The following is a 17,813-nucleotide window of genomic DNA, read 5'->3' on the forward strand; positions in this document are numbered from 1 at the left end:
CACCAGCCATTGCAAACATAGGGTTTTGCAGAACACAGAGAAGCTGTGGTGCCCTGTAATCTTGACAGTCTTTCAGTCTTGGAGAGGAGATATGTAAGCATGTCAAACCAATAAGTTCATTTCTGTCTCTGCACATCTAAGGATGTACAAATCAGTTGCCTCTCTGCTATTTCTTCCAGCTTGACCTCTGCTCTTTTAAAGCCCTGAAGCCAGGCCCTCTGAAGTACAGATCCACTAAAGCATGAACCCACGTCTCTGACAGGGGCTGTATTCTGGGCTTGTCTCGTCTGATCTGGGGTTGCATCAGCATTGTCCTCCTTTTCCCTCCAGCTGCGAAAAAGTCACTTCCAGACTTGAGCTCCACAGCCCTGCTGTCACTGTGTGCTTGTCCTGGTCTCTCCTTGATCTCTGCTGCTACTCCCTACAGAGTTATCATTGCCAGTGAGACCCAGGCGTGCTCCAGGGAGCCCAGGCACTGCTGCGGCATAACTTAATTGCAGCCCACCTGGGCTTCCTTCATAGCTCAGTTGGTAAAGAAACTGCCTGCAATGCAGGAGACCCGGGTTTGATTCCTGCATTGGGAAGATCCCCTGCAGAAGGAAATGGCAACCCACTCCAGTATTCTTGCCTAGAGAATCCCATGGAGAGAGGAGCCTGGAAGGCTATAGTCCATGGGGATCACAAAGAGCTGGACATGGCTTAGCGACTAAATCATCACAAACACAGCCTCTGGGACTGAGTTTTTCCCTAGGTTCTCATTTCCTGTTCTTGCTTGAGTACATCATTCCTTCCTCTTTCTCCTGGTCTCAATTCAAATCAACTTTCCTAGAGATAGCTTTTCCCAGTTCTTTCCGGAGGTTTGAATCCTGATCCCATATCTAAGGACAATAGACCAGGTCCTGCATGTGTGGACAGGTCTCCCACAGACAGCTGCTAGAAGTTTGGCCTTGACTTTCAAAGATGGTCTGACCCCAGTTGTTATGTCTCATTTACCTGCTGGATATGCCAAAAATAGGCAGTGGGAAGCAGGCCTGTGTGCGTTCTTCTTGGGCTGCCCAGCTGCCTTCTCTGGGCACCATCTATAACCAGGCTAGTCTTCCTGGGCCCTCCACAGCCAGCCAGTGGCTTAGTTCAGTGCCTCTCCTCCACCCTTCCAGTCCCAGTTTATCAAGTTTATCCAGTACCAGTTTATCACCTATGGTGATGCCTTGGAGAAGACAATGGCACCCCATTCCAGTACTCTTGCCTGGAAAATCCCGTGGATGGAGGAGCCTGGTGGGCTGCAGTCCATGGGGTCGTGAAGAGTTGGACATGACTGAGCGACTTCATTTTCACTTTTCACTTTCATGCATTGGAGAAGGAAATGGCAACCCATTCCAGTGTTCTTGCCTGGAGAATCCCAGGGACGGGGGAGCCTGATGGGCTGCTGTCTATGGGGTCGTACAGAGTCGGACACAACTGAAGTGACTTAGCAGCAGCAGCAGCAGCATGGTGATGCCTTGTGCCAAACTTATGACATAAAGAAGCCAAATTTTACATAAATTTGTAGGTTACATTTAGTACGTATATGAAGGTAAGGGCTGATGAAGAGAGTTAGAGTGTGAAGCATATTTACAATCCAGGGCAGGTTTTGCAGAGGAGACAGATTTGGTCCTTAAAGGACCTGAGAGGCATTTTGGTAGGAATATGTGAAGAGGATGTTTCAGGTAAGGTTGGATCAGCTCCTTGGAGAGGATTAAGCAAATAACTCACAGCCCCAGGCCCCGGGGTAGGAGGGATTTGAGGAGGACCCTGGGTCAGCTCAGCACAAGCATCCAGAGAGCAGGGGCAGGGCTTGTTCACTGTCATGTCCTGTGCCCAGCACACTGCCCTGAGCATGCTTGGCACTGGGCAACACTCCTTTACTGAGCAAATGCTAAATAAGGCCTGAGCCTTGTGTCTCTTATGCTAAAGCCATTCCTTGGTTGGAAATAGTAAGTGTGTGGGTGCTAAGTCACTTCAGTCATGTCCGACTCTTTTCAACCCCATAGACTGTAGTTTGCCAGGCACCTCTGTCCATGGGCCAGAATACTGGAGTGGGTTGTCATTCCCTTCTCCAGGGGATCTTCCCGATCCAGGGATCAAACTGAATCTCTTATGTCTCCTGCACTGGCAGGCGAGTTCTTTACCACTGGCACCAACTGGGAAGCCCTGGGAAGCAGCACATTAGATGGTAAATAACTTCCTCCCTCAGCATTCTCTTCTGATAAAGGCTTATCACTGGCTTATGCACTTCTGATGATATACCTTGTTCTCTTCAGGAGACCCAGGAGGATTTGCAGTAAGGATCATTTGCCTCCCTGAGGAAAACCCTGCCCATTTGGCCTGGTTAGTTACCCACATGAGAATTTTCTGAAGGTCTTCCCTGCAGGGAACCACAGTTGCCTGACATCACTAACGAGAGATCCACAATCAGGTGAACGGTCGCTCACCAAATAGGCCTGAGCTCTGTCCTTCAGAGACATTTCATCCGTAAAAGAGGAAGCAATTACATCTGCACCCTCAAGTTAGGAAAGTCTATGGTAGGATAGAAGTCACAGGGAACAGGCTTCACTGGTGGCCGAGTGTTTAAGAATTTGCCTGCCAATGCAGGCAACACTGGTTCAGTCCCTGGTCTGGGAAGCTTCCACATGCCTTGGAGCAACTAAGCCAGTGTGCCACAGCTACTGGGCCCATGCACCCTGGAGCCTGTGCTCTGCAACAAAGAGTAGGCCCTGCTCAGCTGCTCCACTAGAGGAAGCCTGTGCAAAGCAACAAAGACCCAGTACAGATAAAAATAATAAATCTTAAAAAAAAAAAGAAGTCACAGGGAGGTGTGCTCATCATGAGGGTGGAGGAAGATAGCATGTTCGGGGTTGAGGGGACATGACCCGGGGCAGGATCACACAGATTACTCATGTGGGCTCAGTTACATGGCTGGTGGAGACTTTGTGGCCCCATGGACTATAGCTTACCAGGCTTCTCTGTCCATGGGATTCTCCAGGCAAGAATACTGGAGTGGGTTGCCATTCCCTTCTCCAGGGGATCTTCCAGACCCAGGGATGGAACCTGGGTCTCCTGCATTGCAGGCAGAGTCTTTACTGACTGAGCCAACAGGGAAGCCCAGTGTCAGTGATAACTGAGTGAATTAGCAGAATTGAAAAGCTGTTTCAAGTTCACTGTGGTTGCATAACGTGGACTTTGTGTGTTTGAGAAGGGATGGAAACAGTAGTGCAAGGAGTGTTATAGACACTTCTAAACATCTCAAAGAAGAAACAAAAGGAGAAGAGCAGATTCTTGTTACATTTTCCTTCTCCTGGTAATAAAAAAGCCTAAATGGTTTCTGAGACACTCTCTCTTCCCCCAGGTATTTATGGGAATGAACTCTCCTGTTGCACAGGAACCAGCAGAACCCACCACCACTTCCATGACCACTGGTGCCTAGGTCAGGTGACTACATGTCAGGTGAGATTCAACATCCCACCTAGGTCTCTCACAGAGCAGAGCTCCTCAGCCATGACACTCCTGGAATTTGGGACCAGATAATTTTTTTCTTGAGAGAGGAGGGACTGTCCTGTGCATTGAAGGTTGTTTAGAAACATCCTTGGCCTCTATTGGACTTCCCTGATGGCTCAGTTGGTAAAGAATCTGCCTGCAATGCAGGAGACCCAGGTTCAATCCCTGGGTTGGGAAGATCCCCTGGAGAAGGGAATGGAAACCCACTCCAGTATTCTTGCCTGGAGAATCCCATGGACAGAGGAGCCTGGTGGGCTACAGTCCATGGGATCACAAAGAATTGGACATAATTAAACGACTATCACATTCATTTTGGCCTCTATGTGCTAAATGCCAATAGCACCTCCCTGGGTTGTGATAACAGAAAATGTCTCCAGACATTGCCAAGTATTGCTCTGGGGGTAAAATTGCCCTTGGATAAGAATCACTGTTCAGGGGGCTTCCCTGGTGGCTCAGATGGTAAAGAATCACTGTTCATAGGAAAAGTGGTTAACCTAGGTTTTGAATCCAAAGCTACCTTCAAACCTGACTCTTTGCTTAGCTAGAAACGAAGTTAACACGTAAGCATCAGCACTTGTGTGAAGAGACTGCCTTGCACAGCAGTAGAATGAGTCAATGTACTTTGGCTGTCATAGCAATTAATGTCAGTTTCAAAATAAAGGAGCCAATAACAATAACAGCTAACATTTATTGAGTGCTTACTATGTTCCAAGAGGTGTGCCAAGCACTTTGTACATGTTTGCCCATTTAATCATCTCCAGAACCTTGTAAGGAATGATATGCCTGCAGACTCAGCATATAACAAAGTAGATTCAGAAAAGGAAATTTTGCCATGGCAGCATCATGAGAGAATTCTGCAATGACTAATAATTTTTCAAAGTTCAACTCTGGAGTCCTTGTAAGGTATTAGATTTTAGTGACATGTGCAGTTCCAATTATCTTCAACTATGGAATGTACCTGGTCAAACTTGAGCTGTCAAAAAAATGATTGCTCTCAACAGTTTTCATGAAGCCAACCAATTAGTTGATAGGATTGCACATCCTTCTCGGTACTGGGCTCTCTCATGGTGTAGAACTGCCTGTCACCCCCTCAGTGACCCCTTTCCAGGAGAGTGAATGAAGCCTGTTGGGGAAAATGGAATCAGTTCAAAACTGGCTCCCTACATTTCTCAGACTCTTGGTTCCTTAGCACTCTCTCTCCTAAAAAGCCATGGATTTTGAAAGTGTTTTCTATTTCTAAGTCACAATCCCAGAAAAAAAAATGTGATTATGAACTCATTAATTTGAGTTCAGGCAATGACTTCACAGTAATCATTTCAAGGGAAAATTCAAGTCCAATGCCAGTGGAAGAAAGCTCAGGCATCAGTACCACACTCCAAATAAACAAAGGCTGACTCAGAACTTGGCTTAATAATTTGGTAACACACTGGACTGTGCTATAGCTCACACAGAGAAGAATTCTGACTATAGGTCAATTATCAAGCGGAAAATCTTTATTGAGTTTACTGCTGTGGGGTGGTTTGTGGAATAAAATTATTTGAATGTGGGATGGAGAGAAAGAAGGGCCTGGGAGAGTGGAGCAGGGATGGTAACTCTAAAGCAGAAGACACCTGGACAATAAGAAGGAGGAAAAGGGGGGACAGAAAGGAAGTCAATGAGAAGATGCCCAAACTGGACAACGTGGGGGGCACGTGTGTTGTCCAGGTGCAGGCTGGGAGGTCTCCTGAGCCTTCACACTGCTCATGACTCTCTTATCACCCTTCCTCCAGACAGAATGGGTTAATTTGGCATGTGAAGAATTGAGAAGGGGCTTCCTTGATGGCTTAGTGGTAAAGAATCTGCCTGCAATGCAGGAGACATAGGAGACATGGGTTTAATCCCTGGGTTGGGAAGAGATCCCTGGGTTGGGAAGAGTTCCCTGGAGAAGGAAATGGCAACCACTCCAGTATTCTTGCCTGGAGGATCCCATGAACAGAGGAGCCTGGCGGGCTAAGTCCATAGGGTCACAAACAGTCAGACATGACTGAAGTGACTCAGCAAGCACACACCGAATTGATCGGTTGTGGTAGAAGATGTGGTGGGATGGAGATTTGGGAATGGGACTGAGGAAAGCTCGAAGTGTCAGAGAGGGGGGCTTCTGGGGAGTGTGAGGACTCCTATGGCATCTGAAGCTCAGCATGGCCTGCTCCTTGGCCAGCAGGGGCTGGCTTTGTGCACACGAGATAGGAAAGCTGCACAGCGCCTGAAGCTCAGAAAGGCCCACCCTTGGCCTAATGTTCTGCTGTCACTCTGGAGAAATTCTTACAATTGCTGAATGACAGTCCCCGTATTTTCATTTTGCACTTGGATCTGCAAATTATATAGCTGCTCCTGGGCGGCAATGACCATGCTGTCCTAATATGTCCTTGTGACAAGGCATCTCTAGGTTACTCCAGGACCCAAGGGAGGACGGGGCTGTTTAGAAGGGGGCTCGTGACTCAAGGGCTGTGCACAAGACATTGTGCTGAAAGTTCTTAGACAAAAACAGTGAAGCATCCCATTTCTCTAATTCTAAGCATCAAACCTGACATTCCACTGGCTTAGTGACAGCTTTTTATTTTTTTCCTGAGAAAAATAAACACATTGGCTGGATAAATAAAATATCCAACCTATACTAATTTAAGAAATACTAAATTGTAAAGCATAAAAAAAAGGTCACCTTATAATGGCAAAAATACACTTTACAACATGTTTTCATCAACCCTGTGATTGAATTCTGGACAGTAAAAGGAAGCATTTACCTTGACCTGGCTGCTCTCTCTTCAGTTCAGGGCTGCTTAAATCTAATGAAACATGTTTTGTGGAAGAGCAGTTAAGGTGCTCTTCTGTGATTAGTTGCAAGGTGTCAACAACCAGACACGTAGGCTCTGAGATCTAACTTTGATGATGTTGAAAATTAGTGAGGGGCTTCCCTGGTGGCCCAGTGGTTAAGAATCCACTTTCCAATGCAGGGGACATGGGTTCGATCCCTAGTCAGGGAACTATAATCCCCCATGCTGCAGGGCAACCAAGCGCATGTGCCACAAGGAAGAGCCCACGTGCTGCAACTAAGACCTGATGCAGCCAAAAATATAGAAATACATATTATTTAAATATTAAAAGAAAATTAGCGAGAAGAAGGCATTTGAGCTTATCCTTGTCCTGGGTATGTTTATTCAGCTTAACTTAGGCAGACGTAATAATTTTAATACTTTGAATGTTCTAATCCAGCTGAGAAGCAGACGGATGCACCTGTATAGCCAAGACTCTGCCCTCAAGTGGAGCACAAGGTCCCTTTTCCAGATACGAGCTTTCCCTACACAAGATCGTTTCTCTGGAATTTTGGTTGACATCCTCCCATAAGGCGAAAGCTTCTTTAGTTGTTCAGAATGTGTGGCCTGATGAATCTCTCTTCCCCAGAGAGCCCCTTACCAAGGAGCGCATTGTTCACAATAGACACTGACTCACCCAGGTTCACTTATGACAAGCTCAGGCACCAGCTTCCTCTCTTTGCCTCTTGCCAACTCTGACTCGAGAAGATACACCCACTGCTTCCTCCCAGGGCTGGAGGATATCATGACGCGAAGTTTCCTCTGAAAAGGAGCATTTGTTCCTTACCATCCATCACCACGGACGCATTAAAGCATTCCCTGAGCATCTGATGCGGTGTCATAGGATTGTTTAATACTTGTATTTACCCATCTGACCAAACTGTGGCGAAATCCTGCTTTGTACAGGGAGCAGAGCAAGGGAGAGAATTTGAAAACAAAATGAAACAGATGCTTTGACCTAAGATGGAGTGAGAGGGCTTTTAACCTAGTAGAACAGAAAAGATCTGTGCCTAAATGTCACATTTGTACCAAGGAAACCCCTGCTTCCAGTGATCCGCTCATTTCACATCATTGTGTAGAACCTACCACTTCACAGCTGGGTCCTCTAGCTTCCTATGTATAGCTCAGGGAACTCAGTGCTCTGTGGTGACCTAAATGGGAAGGAAAACCAAAAAAGAAGGGATATCCACACTCTTCTGTTATAGTATACAGTCTACTTACAGCCCAGTTCTATGGTGATTACCACTGATTTAATATTGTCAGATTAATATTGTATGTATGTATTTCTAGGCAGATTATCATTGGGTCATTAGATTTTGTTTTTAATCATTGAAAATGTGCCATCTTCTAGGGAAAAAGTATTGTTTTAAAAATAATTTGAATAAAAAATAAAAGCCTTGTTGCTATTAAAAAAAAACAAAAAAGAGACAATATATGTATACATATGGCAGATTCACTTTGTTGTACAGCAGGAATTAACACAATATTGTAAAGCAACTATATGCCCATTAAAAAAAAAAAAGACCTTCCTATTGGATAGACTCGGGGTCCAATGCTCTTTATATAGTGATGTGAGCAGAAGGCTGCCTCATAAATACTTAACAATGGCAACAATACTAATGATCCATTTCCTATTTCTTTTGGTCAAAATAAGCCTAACTTTCTTTGGGTCATCTAAGAAGATACTTGTGAACTGAGCATCCATACTCTAGCCTGGTGGCTCAGACAGTGAAGAATCTGCCAGGAGACTTGGGTTTGATTCCTGGGTTGGGAAGATCCTCTAGAGGCAGAAATGGCTAACTAATACTTCAGTATTCTTGCCTGGAGAATTCCATGGACAGAGGAGCCTGGTGGGCTACAGTCCCTAGGCTTGCAAAGAGTCGTATGGGACTGAGCACTATCACTTTCACTTTCAAGAAGAAACTTGTAATAACTGTGATTATGACAAAACTCTAGCTACTACTACAATTACTAATGACTTTTCAGTATCTCCATGTGGCTTGCACTCTGCTTTGTTTTACATACATCGTTTCTTCCCTCTGTAACAACTCTGGGAGATACTTACTACCATCCTAGTTTCCCGGAAGAAGCAATGACATGTTGGAAATTTGAGTCGCTTGCCCCAGGCACAGGTGCCTTCACAAGGCCCTACTGCAGCCCTTCCTTCAGTGAGAACTCTGGTCCTCCGCGGCCCCTCCTCCCGTGGGAGCACTCAGGGAGGATTAAAGCTCAAGAACTCTGGGAGCATCGAGGAAAAAGCCTGAGGGAGGAGCTGGAACTGTCTTACTCAAAATGGAAATTGCACACACTGGGGTAGAACCTATGGTCTCATAAAAAAAATTTTTTTTTTCTCTTAGGTAAGCATTAGCATTCTGGAACAGCCAGAGCACTTGCTTGCTTGTAAAAAAAAGACCTGTAACTTTTTTATTTGAGAAGTCTAATGGCACAGAGGGAGGAAAAGGGAGAAAGAAGTTCTCTACTGCAGAAAGAGGAAATGGAGAAGGAATCGATGAGGAAACATTCCTAGAAAATTCATTTAGTAGCTTGAACTATTTAAAATAGCTCCTCAGCTCTTCCCAGCTGACGGCAACTGCGGGGTCTGGCAACCTGAGGGGAGTATCTTCAGAGAAGTCCAGAGCCCCAGGCCCTACAGGAGGAATGTCAGGTGCAAACCTGATGTCTCCAATAAAAAGGCCTCGTGTCAGCCCAGGTGAGGAAGGACAGGGTTAAGGAAGATGGGACAAGCCATCCAGCCATTCTTCTAGCAGTTCCAAGTCCCTTGAGCTGTCACGTCAGGTCATGAGAAGGCTGTGTACTTGAGGCAGCTACTTTCAGTTAGGATAAGTCAAGTTCAGTTAAAATAACTCTTCCAAAGGCCCATTGTGTGCAAGGCGTGAGGGATTCAAAGAAGATCCAGTTTAGTGGGGTCTCACTGATTTCCCCCTTTCAGCCCAACATTCGCAGCCACACTGTGGCACAAGACCTTTTTCCTTAGTCAGTATCTGTTCCAAAGAACCTTCTCTCTCACTGTCTTGGGCCCAAGTTCCTCACAAAGGGTCCTTTTCCATCTTTTCTCTTAAAGCTGCTGCTTCTGCTGCTAAGTCGCTTCAGTTGTGTCCAACTCTGTGCGACCCCATAGATGGCAACCCACCAGGCTCCTCCGTCCCTGGGATTCTCCAGGCAAGAACACTGGAGTGGGTTGCCATTTCCTTCTCTCTTAAAGCAGCATTTTTGAAATTGTGATATAAAATAGTATTTTATTTTATTTTATTTTTTTAATTTTATTTTATTTTTAAACTTTACATAATTAGTTTTGCCAAATAGAAAGCAAATGGAAGTGATAATATGAGAGTGAAGCATGCATGGTAAGAGACCTGTTTTGTGAAATTTTGTTCAGTTATATGTATTCACGTGTAAAATACATTTCTCTCTGTGGGTCGTAGTATGAATAGTTGGAAAAGCTCTGCCTGTGGGAGTGCTCTAACTTCCCCTTCCTCTGCTTCTAGTCAGAGTTTTTACAGAGCTCTTTTTATAGAGCCGTTTTGAAGGTCGCTGTGGCCTTGTGCCTTCCTCTGAGGCTCAACATTTCAAACTCAACATTCCTTCCTTCCAGAGGCCAGCTGATCCATGACCAGGACTTTGGTTCCTGTGTATCCTGTGCCTGCTACCTGCACCAGCCCATCCCCTCACCCTCCACCCATCACACACACACACACACACACACACACACACACATGCACACACACAGAGGTCTGTGGCTTGAGGCTCCAGTCTTGTCAGAACACTGGATGCCTTGATCATCCATGTAAGGGTGATTCAAGAACCCACCATATATACATGTCCCTCTGCATTTGCAACAAAGCTATTACCAACCTAATAGCCATTTCTTTACAACGTCATCTGCTGGTTGCCAAGGCTTGCCTGAGAGGGAGAACCCTGAACATTGCAGCTGGTCAAGGGCACAGAGGCTGGACCTCTTTCAGGATTTCTCCAGAAGGTTCCTCACCCTGGCCTCCCTGACCTATTTCCTCATGCCTCCTTCTTTGGGCATCTTAGGTGTAAGTTTGGTATTTAATCCCAGCCACAAGCTCCAGCTCCTGTTTTAGGCTTCCGTAATAAAAACTAATATATTGAGGGCTTACCATGAACCAGAGGCTATGCTAGGCGCACCATCATTATATTCCACATACTGTCACAGCAGATCATGTACATATTTTACCTCCATTTTACAGACAAGAAAACTGGAGCCATGTTAAGTGGATGGCCCGAGGCCAGCTGGCATTTGAACCTGGCCCACTGGCCTCCATGCCTGCAAGTTCAAGCACTACATCATGTAGGTTTCATTGCATGTATCTTCTGAAGCTCTGTCCCCTCATCCCAGTCTCACCGTTGTTGCCTGGCCAAGATAGGAAAACTAGTTAGTTTCATTGTGATATGTTTCTTTAAGGACTAAGCGTCAGGAAAACAAGTGTGTTTCCTAAATTTCAGGTATATTTTTATCCACCACCTAAGAATAATATAATTGTATTACTATTACCCTGTTTGGGGCTTCCCAGGTGGCTCAGATGGTAAAGAACCTGCCTGCTAGTGCAGTAGACGCAGGTTCGATCCCTGGGTTGGGAAGATCCCCTGGAGAAGGAAATGGCAACCCACTCCAGTATTCTCGCTTGGGAAATTCCATGGACAGAGAAGCCAGGTGGGCTAAAGTCCATGGGGTCACAAAGAGTCGGATATGACTTAGCAGCTAATCAACATTACCCTGTTATGCCTTGGCCTCTATGAAGCTCAAAATTAAGTTTAAATATAATATTTATAGTATGTGTGCTAATTGTAGAATTGGCATAAATCCTTTTTCACTGCTTTACTCTTTCAGTGCCGTTTATGTGAACATATGTACATGTATATTTGTGAACAGATGTACATGTAAATTTGTAACAAGGAAGGAAACACACAAATAAGCATTCTATTGTTTCAGAAAGAAAGACACCTAATTGTCTTGAGCATTTGAATTACTTTAGGAGAAGACTTGATAATATCCTTATAGAAAATTATGGACAACAAGGTCTTCTATTCTTGTTTTGCCTTGGGGGAAAAAACAGATGTACAGTATTATGTTTTACTATTTGCCTTGGCAAAACCTGGGGGATAGTTGGCAGGGCCGCCACATACAGCTGTGCACATTAGGCACTGCCCATCACAAGGGGAGGCCATTTACACTGAGGTCTATGAAGTTGCTCAGTGTGCAGTCTGGACATCTGTGCGTGTCAGCTCAAGGAATTTAATTACACTCATACTGTTCTCCGCTTTTCATCAGCTATGTACTGTCTGGGACTGGAGTTGTTGGAAGAGGAGGTGGCTGTGGAGCAGGAAGGTATTCCATTGCTCCTGTTTCTCTTCCCAGGCAAAACTATTCCTCCTGGTTTGGGCTGAAGTCCTAGGAAATGTGGGTGATGAGGAGAGCCCCCCCTCCCTCTGTGCAACAGTGGGGAGGCTGGGAAGGAGGAGAATGGGCCTCAGGAGACGCTAAACTGAGCAGGCAATCAATCATCTCACAAGCTCTCTCGAGTTTCTTCTGGCTTTATTTTGGGCACTAATTGGAAATGTCTGCTCCTTCACTGAGTCTGTTTTCTCACTAGAAAGGAAAGAAGGTTCCAGCAGAGCCTGAGGATGCTGAGAAGGATGTGATAACTTTTCAAACCATTGCCATTCTCCACTGTTTCTCCCTTCAGAGTCTCCCTTTGAGGTGTTCATATGTATGGTCTGTCAACTGCAAGGACACTCTTTTCATACTGGGTTCCCATCTCTGGAGACCACCAAATGGGATGAAGGGGATTTTATTAGGGTGTCAAATGTGTGGCCTCTTTTTATTTATTGTTAATTTTAAAAAATCTTTATTTTTTTCTATCTTTCATGCATGCTAAGTCCCTTCAGTCACGTCCGACTCTTTGCAGCCTTATGGCAGTAGCCTGCCAGGCTCCTGTGTCCATGGAATTCTCCAGGCAAGAATACTGGAGTGGGTTGCCATGCCCTCCTCCAGAGGATCTTCCCATCCTAGGGACTGAACCCAGATCTTCTGCATCTCCTGCATTGCAGGAGGATTCTTTACCACAGAGCCACTGGGGAAGCCCTTTTTCAACCTTATTAAGGTATAATTGACAAAGAAAATTGTAAGATGTTTAAAATGTATTTGGGAGGGGAGTTTAGGGAAGAATGGATCCATGTATATGTATGGTTGAGTCCCTTCCCTGCTCACCTGAAACTATCACAACATTGTTAATCAGCTGTACCCCAATACAAATAAAAAGTGAAAAAAATGTATATGATGGTGATCTGATATGCAAATACATTGTGAAAGGATCCCCACGTCTAGTTAATTAACACATCTGTCACCTCACAGATTTATTTTCTTCTTTGAAGAGAACATTAAAGTTTTGCTTTCTAAGCAAATTTCAGTGATATAATATGGAGTCATCAACCATAGTCACCATGTTATACACTAGATCCTCAGACTTCATACATCTTACAGATGAAAGTTTATACCGTTTTCCTACTCTCTATTTCCCCCTGCCCTCCATAACCACATTTTTTATGACTTTGACTGTTTTTAGATTTCATATATAAATGATATTGCATAGTATTTGTCTTTGTTTGGCTTATTTCACTTAGCATAATGCCTTCAAGGCAACCATACTGTCACAGATGGGAAGGTTTTCTTCTTTCTCATGACTGAATAATATCCATTATATTTATGCACCACATCTTCTTTATTCCCTCTTTATTCCTTCTTTATTTCCATTGATGAGCACTTAGGTTGTCTCTATTATTCATTACTATGAACAATGCTGCAGTGAACATGGGAGCACAGATATCTGTTTGAGATCTTGATTTCAGTTCTTTTGGATATATACCCAGAAGTGGGATTGCTGTATTATATGGGAGTTCTGGGCTTCCCCGTTGGCTCAGTGGTAAAGAATCTCCCAGCAATGTAGGAGATGCAGGAGACATGGGTTTGATCCCTGGGTCAAGAAGTTCCCCCGGAGGGCATGGCAACCCACTCCAGTATTCTTGCCTGGAGAATTCCATGGACAGAGGAGGCTGGCGGGTTACAGTCTATGGAGTGGCAAAGAGTCAGACACGACTGACGCAGCTTGGCACATATGCATAGTCGTTCTATTTTTAATTTTTTGAGGAGTCACATGTTGTTTTCTACAGTAGCTGCACCAATTTACACACCTACCAACAATGTACCAGTGTTCCCTTTGTGGGACAGAAGGGACTAGTTCTGCCTTGATCCTACAACACTGGCCTTATCAGTCTTGCAGGGATCATAACTAATTACTTAGAAGAAGTTTATTGTTCCTGGAAATGATGTGAAGGTAAAAAGACCCCCACTGAAAAAATAATTTTAAAATTGGCTCTGGTTTAGAAGAGCAGTGGGTCTGAGTCCTTGGGTTGCACATATTGTGTTTTAATTTGGGCTCCAATACATGACTTTGGGCAATTTACTTCTCCAAATCTCAGTTGCTCCTCTGCAAAATATGCAAAAGAGATAATAATAATAACAATTTTGCATCATAGGATTGTGATGAATATTTGAAGAGGTAATGCAAGGGAGACACTCAAAGCAGACATCCAGTCCATGAACAACAGAAAGGAAGAGGAGTGTCAACCCATTTGGGGAGCTCTGAGGTATGTGATATTGAGGATGTGGTCAGCTGGTCTCATGGAGATTTGGTTTCTATACGCCTCTTCTGTGGGCTTCCCTTGTGGCTCAGCTGATAAAGAATCTGTTTGCAATGTGGGACACCTGGGTTTGATCCCTGGGTTGGGACAATCCTCTGGAGATGGGAATGGCTACCTACTCCAGTATTCTGGCCTGGGGAATTCCACAGACTGTATAGTCCATGGAGTCACAAAGATTCAAATATGACTGAGTGACTTTCACACACCCTCACACACATGCCTTTTCTATCTCAGCCATTAAGTGATGTACAAGGGTGATTTTGAGTTCATTTGATTTTCAACTTATATACTATCTTTAGAACCTAAACTCCCTTCCTGAAGATGTGATCCCACCATAAGTGCTAAATAAATGGTGGTTATCATTGTTAAAGATTGCCCAGTCAGCAAGTGTTCAAGGATTTGTGATGAATAAAGATGATATTTGAACTTTAAAAAATAGCTCCCTGTTATACCAAAGGGAATATGGCTACTTTATTTCCTTTTATAAAAAAATAGTAAGAATTATATATATATACACACATATGTATATACATATTTAAATTTTTATTGGAGTATAGTTGATTTACGATGTTGTATTGGTTTCTACTGTACATCAGAGTGATTCAGTTACACATGTATCTACTCTTTTTTAGATTCTTTCTCATGTAGGTCATTACAGAGTACTGAATAGAGTTCTCTGTGCTATACAGCAGGTTTTTATTAGTTATCTATTTTATATATAGTAGTGTATTGGAGAAGGCAATGGCACCCCAATCCAGTACTCTTGCCTGGAAAATCCCAGGGACGGGGGAGCCTGGTTGGCTGCCATCTATGGGGTTGCACAGAGTCAGACACGACTGAAGTGACTTAGCAGCAGCAGCAGCAGCAGCAGTGTATATATGTCAATCCCAATCTCCCAATAATCGAAGTATGAATGTTTTATTTTTCTTCACTGATGCTTACTTGTGTCCCTTTCTCTCCTATCACTTCCCCCATCCCCTTGTTCACCCCCCAACACTTTGTAAATTTAACCTGAAGGATGTTGTTACTTTGGGACCCACTTCTTTGACTGTTGAGTTGATGACTTAGTTTGTGCTAAATGGAAGTTTACCAACATGATGTTGTCTGCGCAAAAAGGCCTTTCTGTTAAGAGACATGGAGACATGGTTGCCAAGGGTATGGGCAATCTAGTCTTGAGCACTAGAAGACAGATGATGTCAATTACAGATCATTGTTACTAAGGCCTAAACCAGAAGAGATTTGGTTATCAATGAACTGCCTCTCAGAGTAAAACTTTCCCTATGATTGGCATGTGACAGATGACAAAATGTTAGTCTAAACCACTGATTCTCAATCCTGGGCCCGTGTCAGAAAAAAAAAAGTGTTAGTCATTCAGTCATGTCTGACTCTTTGCAACGCTATGAACTGTAGCCCACCAAGTTCCTCTGTCCATGGAGTTCTCTAGGCAAGAATACTGGAGTGGGTTGCCATTCTCTCTTCCAAGGGATCTTTTCGATCCAGGGATGGAACCTAGGTGATTCTTTACTGTCTGAGCCACCAAGGATACCCTCCCACCCCCACAAGTTAGAGCTACCTGACAAACTTTCAGAAAACACTAGAGCCAGGGCCTGACTCCCAGATTTAATTGACTAGGATGGGGGTCAGACACCTGTATTGAAAGTCTACCAGCTGATTCTGTTGTGCACACTAAACCTTTCAACAAGGTTTATACTCTAAAATCACTGGAGGGCTTGTTAAAACACCGATTTCTGGTCCCACCTGAGTTTTCGATTCAGTAGATCTGAGAGGGGGCAGAGAATGTGTATTTTTAACAAGTGCCCAGGTGACACTGGCAATGCTGGTTCCAGGCCACTTGTACACACGGTGGCTGACAACCCACATTTCAGTGCAGTTCAGGTCAGCCGCTCAGTCGTGTCCGACTCTCTGCGACCCCATGAACTGCAGCACGCCAGGCCTCCCTGTCTATCACCAACTCCCGGAGTTCACTCAAACTCACATCCATCGAGTCCGTGATGCCATCCAGCCATCTCATCCTCTGTCATCCCCTTCTCCTCCTGCCCCCAATCCCTGCCAGCATCAGAGTCTTTTCCAATGAGTCAGCTCTTTGCATCAGGTGGCCAAAGTACTGGAGTTTCAGCTTTAGCATCATTCCTTCCAAAGAAATCGCAGGGCTGATCTCCTTTTAGGTGTCCTCAAAGCCTTGTTGTAGTCAGTGTTCCTCAGAGAAACACAACCAGTTGGATGTACAGAGAGATAGAATATACAGGAGATTGGTTATAGGGATTGGCTCACACAGTTGTGGAGGTGAAGTCCCACATTTGGCCATCTGCAAGCTGGAGAACCAGGAAAGCTGGTGGGGTAATTCAGTCTAAGGTCAAAGGCCTGGGAGTGAGGGACTGATGGTGTAAGTTCCTGAATCCTCAGGCCCGAGAGCTAGGAGCTCCATTTCTGAAGATAGAAGAAGATGAAGTTTCCAGCTCAAAACTGGAGAGAGAATTCATTATCCCTGCTTGGCCTTCCTGTTCTATTGGGCTCTCAACAGACTGGATGATACCATCCACAGAGGTGACAGCCATCACTCAGTCTACTGAATCGAATGCTAATCTCATCTAGAAACATCCTGCAGACACACCCAGAAATAATGATTTACCAACTCTCTTGGCATTCCTCAGGCTAGCCAGGATGACACATAAAATGAACCATCACAAGCCTTATTTTTTCTTTTCATTGGTTTCATATTCTCTTCTTAACCCCCCTCCCCACCCACTGACTCCTTTAAGTGAAGTGAAAGTTGCTCAGTCTTATCTGATTCTTTGTGACTGATTCTATACAGTCCATGGAATTCTCCAGGCCAGAATACTGAAGTGGGTAGCCTATCCCTTCTCTAGGGGATCTTCCTGACCCAGGAATCAAACTGGGGTCTCCTGCATTGCAGGCGGATTCCTTATCAACTCAGCTATGGCCGATCTCTTATGTTCCTCTAATAAATACATGTGTTCCTTCCACCCTGTGTGTGTGCGCTAAGTTGCTCCAGTCATATCCAACTCTTTGTGACTCCCCTATGGACTGTAGCCCACCAGGCTCCTCTGTCCATGGGATTCTCCAGGCAAGAATACTAGAGTGGGTTGCCATGCCCTCCTCTAGGGCATCTTTCCAACCCAGGGATCGAACCCATGTCTCTTACATCTCCTGAACTGGCGGGTGGGTTCTTTATCACTAGCTCTACCTGGGAAGCCCTCTGTCTACCCTACAGGTCTCTGAAAACATTTTTCCTTTTGCCTGGAGCACCTTCCCTGTCACAAAACACACTTCACTGAGAAAAGGCTGTAATTCAATTTTCATTGACTTGGCATTAGGTTTCATGTGGAGCTTGTACTGAATTTGTTAATGGTAATATTACATTGTTGTAAGTATTGTAAAACACTTTTATGACCTGCAATTTTTCATTAAATAAGGTTTTATTTCCTACATTGATGCAAGTACAAAAATAAACTATGGCTATCCTTTTTTTTTTCAACCTTGGGATGTTATAATACTTGAAGTCATTATAAGACTTTCTTTTGTTAAAATCCATAGTTTGTAAGGAACACATAAGGAAATAGAACTTCTACAGTATTAATAGTGGGATCACAGATGTGACATGGGGGCAGTATATGTCAGTATAAGTAAATATGAAGAAGACTGTGG

Source organism: Bubalus bubalis, chromosome 1, assembly GCF_019923935.1.
Source record: "Bubalus bubalis isolate 160015118507 breed Murrah chromosome 1, NDDB_SH_1, whole genome shotgun sequence".
NCBI classification, from domain to species: Eukaryota; Metazoa; Chordata; class Mammalia; order Artiodactyla; family Bovidae; genus Bubalus; species Bubalus bubalis.